The following is a 13,268-nucleotide window of genomic DNA, read 5'->3' as shown; positions in this document are numbered from 1 at the left end:
CCTAATGGGACCATCTTCTCGCAGTAATTGGACTTTATTTTACGATTAGACATTAAGGGCTAGAATGGCACTGTACAATCTACACCCTACAACCGTGAACAAGAGCAGAGACACTCACAGATCAGATCATTTCATCCCCAGGCTGGACGAGGGATGTAAGAGCCTCCCTTTGCAGTAGATAAAAGGCTCTGCTTTGCACTGCAGCACCTAGCTATGCATACCTTATGTTCTGCTACGAAAAAATGGGCAGTGTATCTATAATCTTAAATGGAATTAATGGACTGGATGAGCAAAACATTAGAGAAGTAGGGACTGGGAATGAAAGTGTTAATTTGGTATCTAGCAACACAAGATGCAATGAGACCCTTTATTTTTTTTGTTTGTGTATTGGTGTAGTTCCAAGCACAGTAGGGTCCTGGTCCATGACTGGAGGTATTGCAATACCAACAATAAATAGTGATAGCAGTGAACAAAAAAGAACATCTCTTAGTCACTTATTTTCCCTGAGAAGAATGATAATCTAGTAGCTAAAGCAGAGAAAGATGAGGAACACACCTCCTCCTCCTCTCACCCAGCGGAAGCAAAGATAGAAGCAGTGACTCTTCTCCTTCGCACCCCCGCCCCAACTCAGAGATGCAAAAGAGCAAATCAGGGCACAGATGTGCAGCAAATGTCAGTTTTTCCTGGTCTCTAACACACACTTCACAAGATGCCACACTCCAGAAGGCATAGTTGTCAGGCCTGTTCTTTCCTACAGACAACCTCCCAACCTTATGAGGATTCTCACCTACAACCACAGTCTATACCGCAGGAACACCAGTCCTGGAACTTTTCCTTGCAACAAAGCCCATTGCCAACTTTGTGCACATACCTATTCTGGAGATACCATCACTGGACCTAACCAGGTTATTCACAGAATCACAGGCACATTCTCATGTTCCTCAACTAACATCATATATGCCATCATGTGCCAACAATGCCCAGATGCTTTGTATATTAGACAGCATTCAAACTCTTAGACAAAGAATTAATGGGCATAAAAACACTCCTGATTCACAAACCGGTCAGTCAGCACTTTAACGAAGTGGGCCATTCTGTTTTTACTGAAGAGGAATTTTCACGCTACTTTGGAAAGAGAGGCTGGTGAACTCTTTTATATTCAAATTCGACACATTAACAAGTGGTTTGAACTGGGATGGGAATTTTTTAGATCTGTTATGGGGGCTCTTTTGTATGCTTGGCTTAATCTAATTCTTGACTCTCCCCACCCCCGCCCAGCCCCTTCTGCCCCTCTACTTGCTGATTTGCTCACCTTGATAATATTTTTCTGATTTGTCAACCTTGATTACTGTTTTTGGTTCTCTGTGCCTTAAATATTGAGTCTGTTCTGGTCTGGCTATGGTCTGAAGAAGTGGGTCTGTCCCATGAAAGCTCATCACATAATAAATTATTTTGTTAGTCTTCAAAGTGCTACTGGACTGCTTTTTTGTTATGATGGTATATAGACTAGCTTGGCTTTCTCTCTGTTACTATACACTTCACAAGGTTACACTAGCAAGTTTTGCCGACAAAACCCCACTTTTGTTGACAACACTGGAACATCCACACACACAAGGTGTTTTGTTGACAGTTATGAGGCATAATGCTGCTGTTGACAGATTCTGTCAACAAAAAGCCTGTATGGACGCTCTGCAGGAGCGTCTCTTGACAGACAGGGCATCTGGAACAATGGGCAGCCCTGTCTGCAGTGCTTCCAGGTGCCTGGTTTGTTAAGGGAGTAGCCGGGCAGTCCAACCACTCTGTCAACAGAGCAGAGCACTCTTCTGATTAGCTTTTGTGTGTGGCCGCATTCTGTCAACAGATCGCTGTAGTGTAACCATAGCCATGGAGTAAAAGCATGCAGGCACTTCCAGTGGTAAAAAAACAGGGCTATTTGTTGAGTTCAGTGTGCCCTTTAATGGCAATTTTCAAATTCAGCAAGTTGAGGGCCTCAATTTGCTCTGCCTTAAGAGTTGAATCAGCTGGTGAAATATGACTTTAAGCATCACTTTTCAACTTTACCTTCCTATTCTCTGCTGCTAGCCTCATGGCAGCGGTGCTCCCAACTGCTGGCCGGAGCTGAGAGACCCGCTGCCCCCAGGGTGCAGCGTGGGCAGCGGGACGCAGGTGGGCTTGGGGGAGTGTGGGGGGCAGGGGGCAAGACCGAGGGGTGTTGGTGGTGGGCATGTGGTTTGGGTGCATGTGGTACGGCTGTGCAGATGGCCGCGCCCACGGAGGATGGTGGTGGCATGCCCGGCTCAGATTGCTTGGTCTTTCAGGCCCAGTCCTGCGATCCTTGCACTCGTGGCTCGTAGTAGCTCCGTGGGGCTCTGGGGGCAGCCGCAGCCAGAAGAAGAGTTGGAAGCTTTGGCGGGGACCCAGGGCACAGCTGGGCTGCGAGATCGGCACCTTCCTGGAGGACATAGGGCTGCAGCAGCACGCGGCCAGGTGCAGAGAGGCCAGGGGAGGGGGGATCTGGGGGCAATGAGAGCTGTTAGGGGGGCAGTGTGGTGAGGTGGGGGGACATGGGAGTGGATGGGGGGAAGGGGGTGGGCGGGGGATCTGGGGGCGTTGGGAGGTGATGGGAGGCAGAGGGGTGCGGAGGAGGGTCGTGGGGAGGTGAGGAGGTCGTCGGGCCACGGGGAGCTATGGGGACATACGGTGCCAGGGAGTTGCAAGAGGTAGTGGGATCTTTACCCACATTCTCCATGCCCCACTGCCTTGTGGGTTATCCTGGGAAGGAGCAAGGATAAAGGGAGTAAACCCTGACAGAAAATCCATAGGGGAGTCCTAAGGTGGTTCTGTGCCAACTTCTGGCATCAACCCGGCAACTCCTGCAGCTGAGCTAGTACCAGACAGAGGTTATCCTCTCCTTTGGACTATATCAGTAAAGCCGAGAGAGGGACACTGGTGTCTGGGCAGCCCAGGGTCCCCAAAATATTGCCTAGGCTCGCACCTGGAGAGGTACTCCAGCATCGCTTAACAGCGTTGAACCAACACAGAAGGTAATAGATACCGGTTATAAGTTCTTGCTCGATTGGCATAGAGAACAAGCACCAGGGGTTGACTTCGACAGTGGGAGAGATCATTACATCTCACTGGACAGTCACCGCCCACCTCAAGCTGGGCAGCCCCCAGCCAGTAGGGTACTGTCCCACCACAGTTCACCTTCCTCACTGGGTGCGTGAGGCTGAAGGTTCCCAAACCTGACAAGTGACTGAAATTTGAGCACCAGGCAAACCAATAAGAAAATCAACAAGAAAAGGAAACCATCAAAGTTTTAAGCTTGCTTGCTGGTATGTGCGGACCATGCTGACCGGTTTGACTGAAGATCTTCAGGACATCAGCAACACCCGAAAGACCGCTGTCATCAATGAGGAACTGAAGAGGCTCCAAGTTGACATTGCTGCTCTGCAAGAGACGAGACTCGCAGATTTGGGATCTCTAAAGGAGAAGGACTACACCTTTTTCTGGCAGGGTAAAGCCCAAGAAGAACCCAGGGAGCATGATGTTGGCTTTGCCATCAGAAACACCCTTTTACAAATGGTGGAATTAGTCATGGGTGGATCAGAAAGACTCCTTCAGGTCATACTTCAAACTTGTGCCGGTCCTGTCCACCTGATCCACACTTACACTCCAACCCTGTACGCCACACTAGAAGTAAAAGACAAGTTCTGTGACGTGCTTAGTGCTGCCATAGCGCAAATACCTGCTCGCAAACAACTGTACATTTTGGGTGACTTCAATGCGAAAGTTGGAGCCAATCGTGACTCATAGCCTTCCTGCTTTGGCCACTTTGGTGTGGGGAAAAATGAATGAAAATGGACAGCGTCATCTTGAACTTTGCACGTGCCACAATCTGTGCATCACAAACACATTTTTCCAAACCAAGCCACAGCACAGAGTGTCATGGAGACACCCACACTCAAAAAACTGGCATCAACTAGACGTGGTCATCACTAGATGTGATAACCTCAAAAACGTCCTTCTGACACGCAGCTATCATAGTGCCGATTGCGATACAGATTACCCGCTAGTTTGCTCCAAACTCAAGGTGAGACCCAAGAAGCTGTACCACTCTAAACCAACTGGAAGGCCCTGCATTGATGCCAGAAAGACAGCAAACTCAGAGAGCCAAAAAGTTCAGAGATACCCTCAAGGAGAATCTGTGCAGGAGCCCTGGGGGTGCTGCTGTGACATCCAGGTGAGAGCATCTGAGGGATACAATTTACAACACGGCCTTGTCGGTGTTTGGAAGAAGAGCTAGAAACGCAAATGACTTGTTCAAAGCTAACTCCGATGAGACGATTCCAGACATCGAAAAGAAGCACGCTGCACTCCTGGAGCACAAAAGCTCGCTGAGCCAGAGTACCCTGCAAGCACTCAGAGCAGCCAGAAAAACAGTACAGTAGGCGGCCAGGCGCTGTGCCAACAAATACTGGCTCGAGCTATGCAGCAGCATCCAGACCAGTGCTGACTCTGGTAATCTCAGGAGAATGTACAAGGGCATCAAGAAGGCATTAGGACCCACCCAGAACAAGATGGCACCTCTGAAATCCAAATCTTGTGAAGTCATCACTGACAAAGCCTAACAGATGGAGCGCTAGGTCGAGCACTACTCCGAGCTGTACTCACGTGAGAACATTGTGGTTGATACAGCCCTCGATGCCGTCAAGCTCCTACCAGTAATGGACGAACTGGATCAGGAACCAACTATGGAGGAACTGAAGAAAGCCATTGGCAGCATTGCAGTAGGAAAGGCCCCAAGCCAGGATGGTATACCACCAGAGGTAATAAAGTGTGCCATGAACAACCTCCTGGAACCCCTACATGAGCTACTGTGTCTGTGCTGGAGAGGGAGAGGTTCCACAGGATATGCATGACACTAACATTGTAACGTTGTATAAGAACAAAGGAGACAGAAGCAACTGCAACAATTACCGAGGAATCTCCCTCCTAAGCATCACTGGTAAACTGTTCACTTGCATCATCCTCGGCAGACTCCAGAAGATTGCTGAGAGGGTGTATCCCGAATCACAGTGCAGATTCTGCACAGAGAGATCTACCATTGACATGGTCTTCTCTCTGAGGCAACTGCAGGAGAAATGCAGGGAGCAGAGGAAGCCACTCTATATTGTCTTCATCAACCTGACCAAGGCCTTCGACTTGGTCAGCAGGGATGGACTGTTCAAACTGCTCCACAAGATAGGCTGTCCACCACAGTTACTCAAGATGATCCAGTCTTTCCATGAAGACGTGAGAGGAACCATCCAATATGACGGCACATTATCGGATGTTTTCAGCATCAGGAGTGGTGTCAAACAAGGATGCATTCTTGCTCTGCCATTGTTTGGGATCTTCTTCACACTCCTCCTGAAGCATGCCTTTGGATCTTCAACAGAGGGCATCTTTTTGCACGCAAGATCTGATGGGAAACTGTTTAATCTTGCAAGGCTGAAAGCTAAGTCTAAGGTGCGGGAAGTCCTCATCAAAGATATGCTGTTCGAGGATGATGCTGCTGTAGTGTCACGCACAGAAGACCAGCTTCAGAAACTGCTGGATCAGTTCTCCAAAGCATGCAAGGACTGCGGGCTTTCCATCAGCCTAAAGAAGACAAACGTACTTGGTCAGGACGTTGGTGAACCTCCATCAATCAGCATTGACAACTTTTCGTTAGAGGTCGTCCACAAGTTCGTTTACCTCGGGTCCACCATCACTGACACCCTGTCATTGGAGACTGAGCTAAATAGGAGGATGGGAAAAGCGGCCACAACTCTGTCCAGACTCAGCGAGAGAGTGTGGAATAACAACAAGCTGTACACTCACACCAAAATGCAAGTCTACAGAGCCCGCATCCTCAGCACCCTCCTTTACGGCAGCGAGGCTTGGACCCTGTACTCCCGCCAGGAAAAGAGGCTGAACGTCTTCCACTTGCGCTGCCTCAGGCTCATCCTTGGAATATCATGGAAGGACAGAGTGCCCAACACCGCCGTCCTTGAGCAAGCTGGAATCCCAACCATGCACACCCTCCTCAGGCAGCGGTGGCTCCGCCGGCTTCGCCATATCCGCAGGATGAATGATGGAAGGATCCCAAAAGACATCCTGTATGGCAAGCTAGCCTCTGGCAAAAGACCTCCCAGATGCCCCCAGTTGCGCTACAAAGATGTTTGCAAGAGAGACCTCAGGGAAGTAGACATCGAGCCAGACAGCTGGGAGGAGCTGGCAGACGATCGCAGTAGATGGAGACAGGAACTACACAAGGGCCTTCAGAAGGGTGAGATGAGGATCAGACAGCTAGCAGAGGAGAAGCGAGCCCACAGAAAGCACAGTAAGGACCTGCCAGACACCCATTACACATGCAACAGATGCAGCAAGGAGTGTCACTCTCGTTTGGGCCTTCACAGTCAGTCGACACTGCAAATGATGATCCCAAATGGAACTATGAAGGGTGCGATCCATAGTCTACGTAGACTGAAGGATGCCTACTACTACTAGCCTCAGTCACCTGGGACCAGCCACTTCCCTCGCCAGGCCTCATTTTTCTTCACTTGTAAAATTAAGGTAATTTTATTGATTCTAAAGATCTACTGATGAAAACTGTTGTCTAAGGTCTAGGTATTATTACTCACAGTAATCAACATATTAAGAGGCTATGTAATAACCATCCTTAATGCAATATTTTTCCTGCTATATTAGTGATAATTTTCAACTCATCCTAACTACTAAAACTTGTTTCCAGAACTCTGCCAGTTCTGTTATCTGTTATCAATTAATCTTGGGAGAAGAAAAAAAGGGGGTGGCTAGATTTACCTACATAGTGTGAGAAGATGCAAATCCATTGATTCAAGTGAAGCTGCACCCATTTCACCTAGTGGTGAGAATTTGTTGCAACCCAATGCCAAACTGGTGTATGCACCATAAGGAATAAAAGGTGGTGAAGAGCAGAAGAAAGAGGAAAAATAAATATTTGGCAAGTGCAAATTGATCAGGTGCCCAGTCATGCTCCTGATGAAGTCAATGGTGAAAAATCCATTTGATTACAGTAGCTGCAAGATCAGTGCCAAAAACTGAAAAGGAATGAAATATTATTTTCAAGCCTCTGAGAGGCTGTTACTAAAATTATATAGTGTGACAAACACAAAAGCTGTAGGAAAAGCTCTTGACATGAATGTCCCTTTAAAAACAAACATTGTTTAATTAGCCTTAATCCAGTGTGTAATGTTTAATATGGCAAGAGAGATTCTGTTCCATTTCTTCCAAGTATTCTTGGCAGGGAGCCAAAATTCCATTACTTTAAAGACACATTAAAACAAGCTTGAAATCTGTAGTGGAAAGTCCATTTTTTTTGCAGCAGTTTTAAACTGATCTTGCCGCAGCGATTTTTCAAAGGGTGTCAAAACTTCACCAGCACACTTGACTTCTCTAAAGGATGTACACTCCTTGCAGTGACCTCATTTGCCTGAGCTCTGAAGCGTGCAGGGCCTCTGCAAATCTGCCATTTTCAGAAAAGCGAAAAGGTGCAGAGTTCTGGAATGGATCCTCTAATTCTGCCAGCTCCTGAACATTTGCACCACATCCAGTTCCCTCACTGTTAGAGATTCCTGTGGATGTAGAATTAGGAGTAGGCAGGGCTCCTTGAATAGCACTGAGGTGAGGAGGTGACTTGAGAGGTAAGTGGGTGGAATGTCAGCCAGGTACATAGGTGTGAAACACAGGAGAGAGGGCATGGGAGCGGTTTGTGTGAGATAGAAATGGTAGAACAGCAGAAAGGAGGCCAGAGGGAACAAAACTTGACGTGATCACATGGGGAAAGGACAAAAACTTCAGGGAGCCAGTGTTTGGTTGAAGGTATCTGGTGATCTGGAGACCTTGTGTGCACGCAAGCAAGGGAAGGTTGTCAAAAAAAGCCTACAGTGCCAATAAGTCAGCATGTGAGATGGGAGCTCAGCCCCACCCCTCGTTCCCCATGCAGCCAGGAGTTTCCTCAAAGCCATGCCTCCGGCAGACTAACAAAAAAGTAGCTAATGCTACCAACCACCCCCTGACTGGTAGAGGTCCGCATTTTCATTTATTTGTAATGAAGCTGTTGTAAGTAGGGCTATTAGTAACTTGAAAAAGTATCACCAGCACTCAGCGCGTACACAGAGGTCAAAAGGTCAATCTTCAGCGCTCTGCATTTGGAAGGTTGCTGACCCCGATCTAAGCAGTTTCACAGTGACAGTAAAGTGGACTCTTGGGTCCTAAGTGCTGAGCAGACCAAAACCTGTAGAAAACTGTTTTCGTACCTCAGAAGTAATAACTAACTTTACTCCACCTGTCACATGTTCTTCTTTGTTCCTTTTGACAAAATAGTGATTAGGAGCAAAATAGTTACTAGATATTCTTTGCTGTTGCTTGAGGTCAGCAGAATTTTCTTAGCTTTTTACCCATGTTATGATCCATCAGCCAGTTTTCTCCTTCTGCCCTTCCCTTCTTATCAATTCCTCTGAGATCTGGCACCTAAGCTTATAGGCTACGTCTACACTAAAGAATTTTGTTGACAAAACTCATGGAGTGTCCACAGTAAAAATACATTGTGTCAACATACTGTCAACAGAATTTAGCACATTTATTGACAGCCTTCTTCCTCTCCCCCATGGAGCAGCACACCTTTCTCAACAGAATCTGTTGACCAAAAAGCCATGTTGATAGTTCGGGGGCCCTCTGTGAACAGACTGGCCTTCCATGTCTGCTTCCAGGTCTGCTGTGCTTGCGGGTGGCTGTTCTGTCAAGAGAGCATCTGAGTACTCCAACTTCTCTCTGTCGACCGAGCACATCAACAGAGTGATCTGCTTTCCTGTGTGGCCTGGATCTGTCGACTTAAGTTTTTGTCAGGAGATATCTTTTGACAGTAATTTCTGTCGACAGATCGCTGTAGAGTAGACATAGCCATAGTGTCCCCTATCCTCAAAAGAGTCAGATCCCAAAAAGTCATGCAAATGGCTTTAAAAGTCACAAGAATTTTTTTAAAAATATGTATCTTTGCTTTTTGAGAGTCATAAGAATGTACTCAAACTGATATTTTCAAACTTTCCCAGCAATCATTTAGCTAGAAGATTCCTTTAAAATTTGGAGATAATAGTTACATTCTGGGGCTTTAAAAGAAATCCAATATCACTAACTCTTGCAATTTTATTGTGATTCTTACCTGAGATACACAAACACACTACAGAGGCAACAGTCCTTCACTCCTAAAGCTAAAAACACTTTTAAGATATATGTACAAAAAGTCTAAATGTCCTGAAACAGAATTGTCTCCATCATTGCGTGTTTAACAACCAGCAGAGAGAATGAAAACTGTGGTAATGAGAAAAAAAAATCAGGAGGTGTTCTCTGACACTCTGCAGTTCAGCAAAGGTTGTTAGTGTAGTTCTCTTCCTTTACTGAGCGCATTTGTAGCTGTCATTGAATCTGAATGTTTCATTTATGCCTTCTTATGTTGTTGAATTTGTAAAATCTGAATATAGCTCATTTTTAATTGCATGACTACAAAGCCAGATAATTCTGATCAGCTAGAAAGTCACTAAGGAAGAAAGAAAAATAATAGCAAAGAGTAATGGGTTTTCAACTATGTATTAGTTACAATCTTATTGTAAAAGATTTTCCCATTAAGGTTTAATGCAGTTTCATAGGGGTGGGAGGGAAGGGAAGATCAATTCTATAAATAAAAGGTTTACAGCAAGAGTAAGATTTACAGACAGCAGTAGAGGTCTTTTTCATTAAAAATAAATAAATCTGAAAATGTATTTATCCCACTGCCATGAGATTTGTTCTTCCTTGGGAGAGTGAAACAAAAAAAAATTGATACTGTGGCCTCAAGTGCACCTATAAGTCATCCAGAAGAAAATTTCCACAAACACAATGGTACAGTTATGCCTGACTCTGTATTGCTATGTCTACACTAGAGCAATCTGCTAAAAGAAGTTTCTGTCAGAAGATCTCTTCTGCCAAGCAGATCGAAAGAGCAATCCACTCTGTGAGAGTGGCTGGATTTCCCAGCTGCTCTCTCGACAAAACGGCCAAGCAGAAGCACAGCAGACAGGGCTTCCTAGTGTCCCAGAAGCCCTGTCTGTCAAGAGGGCCCCCCAGAGCATCCAGACTGGCTTTCTGCTGACAGAATCCATCAACAGAGGCATTGTGCCTCATGGGGAACACAGAACGTTGTTGACAGAAGTGTAGAGTTCTGTCGATTTACTGTTGACAGAATGCATTGGGAATGTGGATGCTCCACAGGTTTTGTCAACAAAATGCTCTAGTGTAAACATGGCCTATACAGAGTGTTAGCAAAAGGGCACCAGGAGTCTCCTTGTCCTGCTGGTTAGGTACTGAGAGCACAGACTCTGCTCCTAATTAACACTATTGTCAGTGCTACCAACAAGGAAGAGATACAGAGCACGGATGTGACTGTGTCCCAACTGCCAAACTGACCATTCTGAGGAGTTTATGCTGCACCCATAACAATCGGTGTTGGAGCTGCTTTGCTAGCATGCCCTTCCAGCTAGCCCTGGGTAAACTTCTGTCTGACTGCCATAATTCCCACTGGTATGTGTTGCGTGGAAAGGGAGCACAATACTTCTGTAAAAAGGTGTTCACATTATTCTCCCTCCCCCGCCCCCTCAAATATTGCTCTGAAATTTTGGCAACGTTTGACCAGCTGTCCTTCAGGGATTGCTTTTGCAGTGCAATTACCTCTGACTACAAAAACCACAGAATTTAACTCAGAGATTTGCATAGAAGGAGACAGAAAAGAAATTAAGCCAGTCACAATCTTTCAAAGAACAAGTTAAGAAATTTGTAACATAAATAATCAGTTTGTTTATTGTTCTCTCCCCCCCACCAACTAAAATCCCACTATTTTAGAAAGTATGTGTCAGCTGTCTCATTTTCATCCCACTCACCAACCAGCCTTAAAAGATTTCCCTGATAAATTGCTCATTCAACACAAGCAGAAATCTCTTCATTGTATAACATTTTCTATCTTAAAGGGAACAAATTTTGTTATGCTTTATGCTAGACCTTACCCTTTGACTCCCCGCCACATCCCCAATTTCTTGCAGATATATGCAGTAAGTGGTTAGTAACAAATTGACAAGGCTTACACACTTTCTCTAGGACTAGGTCTTTTGAAAAGGGCATGTTAATGAGCGAGTTCGAAAGATGCTAATGAGGTGCTACAATGAATATGCAGCACCTCATTAGCGTAATGGCAGCCGCAGTGATTCAAAAGTGCGGCTTTTCGAATCGCGCACCGCCTGTGGAGAAAAAGTACACACACAACACATCTAGATTGCACTCAAGTAACTTTTTGTACTTTTATTCAAGTAACTTTTTTGGGTACCTTTTCCACATCTTTTAAGTTCCAGTAATGGGAAAATAGGAGTTACTAGGAGCAGCAATAACCAGTGCTCCAGCAAAGTCAATAACAAAAAGCTCCTATTGATCTCAGTGGGGCAGGGATTTCACACTAGAACTCTAGTGTGAGTGAATTGCATTAGAGAGAAGTTCATAAATACCCATGTAGTTTGGGTTTGGGTCAAATAGTCAAAGAGATTCTGAATTTTTAAAGAAAATTAAAATATTCAAGTTTAGCCTTTCCCCTTTTGTGGGGAAAAGAATAGCTGAATGGAATTCTATTTAGCACACCATTGTAGGTCAAATTATGTTGCCTTATGGAGTTCTAGAGAGCTAGCTCACCTGTGATTCTAATGGTAATTATTTGTCGAATTAAATGATACCAGTTAATTTTCCCTTTGATTAAGGATTTGCTTTGTAAATGACAACTTAATATGCTGTTGCATTATATCAGAACACTCTTTGTACAAAAGAGTTTCCCAGGCCAGAAGAAAGTCCTCTTCCTCCAGATCAATGTTGTTCTTTAAGAAAAAGCTCTGTTTACTTGTGTGAAGTTATGCAGAAATAGAATTTCTTTTTTTCTGGACCTCCAAACTGCTTCAGCAGTTCCTTTGATCTAGCTTGCCCATCCAGTCTCCTCCTCTGAATTAATTCAGAATCAAAAACATCCCTCTCTTGAGCTAAGGCAGCCAATTTCCCAGTCTTTGGTGGTTTACATGGACAAATGTGCCTTTAAGTCCTGAGCAGAGAGCAACCACTTGCATCACATACTTTGAGGAGTTAGGATAAGCTTCTTCAGATGTTTGTAACATAAGAGTAGATCTTGTTTTGGAAGTGCCTAATCCCCAGTTTGACACACATGATGTATGCACAGTTAGCAAGCATTAAGAAAGTTACCCTATTTCTCAATTTCTTTCCCATCAAGAACATTCAGCAGGGCATGCAATATATTGGATTTGAAGCAGCAGGGCTGGATTCTGGTCTCAGTTACACAAGGAAAAGAAAATCCATAATAAGTCCACTGAAGTTATTCACCCCCTGCTCTGTACACACCAAACATATTGCTCGTACTATTGAAAAGTAAACAAGTCAAAATACAGCCCAGTAAAACAGATCAGAATCTAGAACAATGTCTAATATTAGAAGAGTCAAACTGTTAATGAGAAGCTGGACCTTTACCAAAGCAAAAAGGAGTTTTCCAATGGGCTTCAACGAGCAAAAGAATTGTGCCCTGACTGCAAATACGAGTATATAGCATTAGTTACGTAGCTCAGATAACCTTTCCTGTATATTGTGTGTATGTGTGTGTGTATAGTATATATCATATAAATACACCTACCCACACAAAAAACAAGAGAAACCACACACTGCGTTAGATTTTCTCAGTCTAAGTGACTTGTTAATGACTTTTTAATGCACTGGCATTTACTAATGCTGCTTATTTTACTTCAAAAGTTAATTGTCAAGGATTAATGTTCTTATTTTTATTCTTTTGTGGATACCCAAGCTTTAACAAATATGATAGAATACCTAAAACCATTAAGTAAGAAGTACTTTGGAAAGCTAATATACAAGTACAGTACAAGCTTTATTATCTGTCATCCCTGGGAAACGGGGGACGCCAGATGATAAAACATGCTGGTTATTTGAGCTGGGGATGACAGCCAACCCCACCGTTCTCCACCCTGGCTAGACAGTAGTGGGACAGCTGGCCCACTCCAGTGGCTCCAGATGGGCAGCTGGCCTGCACTGCTGGCCCCACAGCATGCTAGTTAACCAACTGTGCCAGTTAGCCAGGTGCTGGACTATTGGGCTTTTACTGTAATAACGTTACATCA

The sequence above is a fragment of the Carettochelys insculpta genome, chromosome 2, assembly GCF_033958435.1.
Source record: "Carettochelys insculpta isolate YL-2023 chromosome 2, ASM3395843v1, whole genome shotgun sequence".
Lineage (NCBI taxonomy): Eukaryota > Metazoa > Chordata > Testudines > Carettochelyidae > Carettochelys > Carettochelys insculpta.
This window is presented reverse-complemented; position numbering follows the sequence as displayed.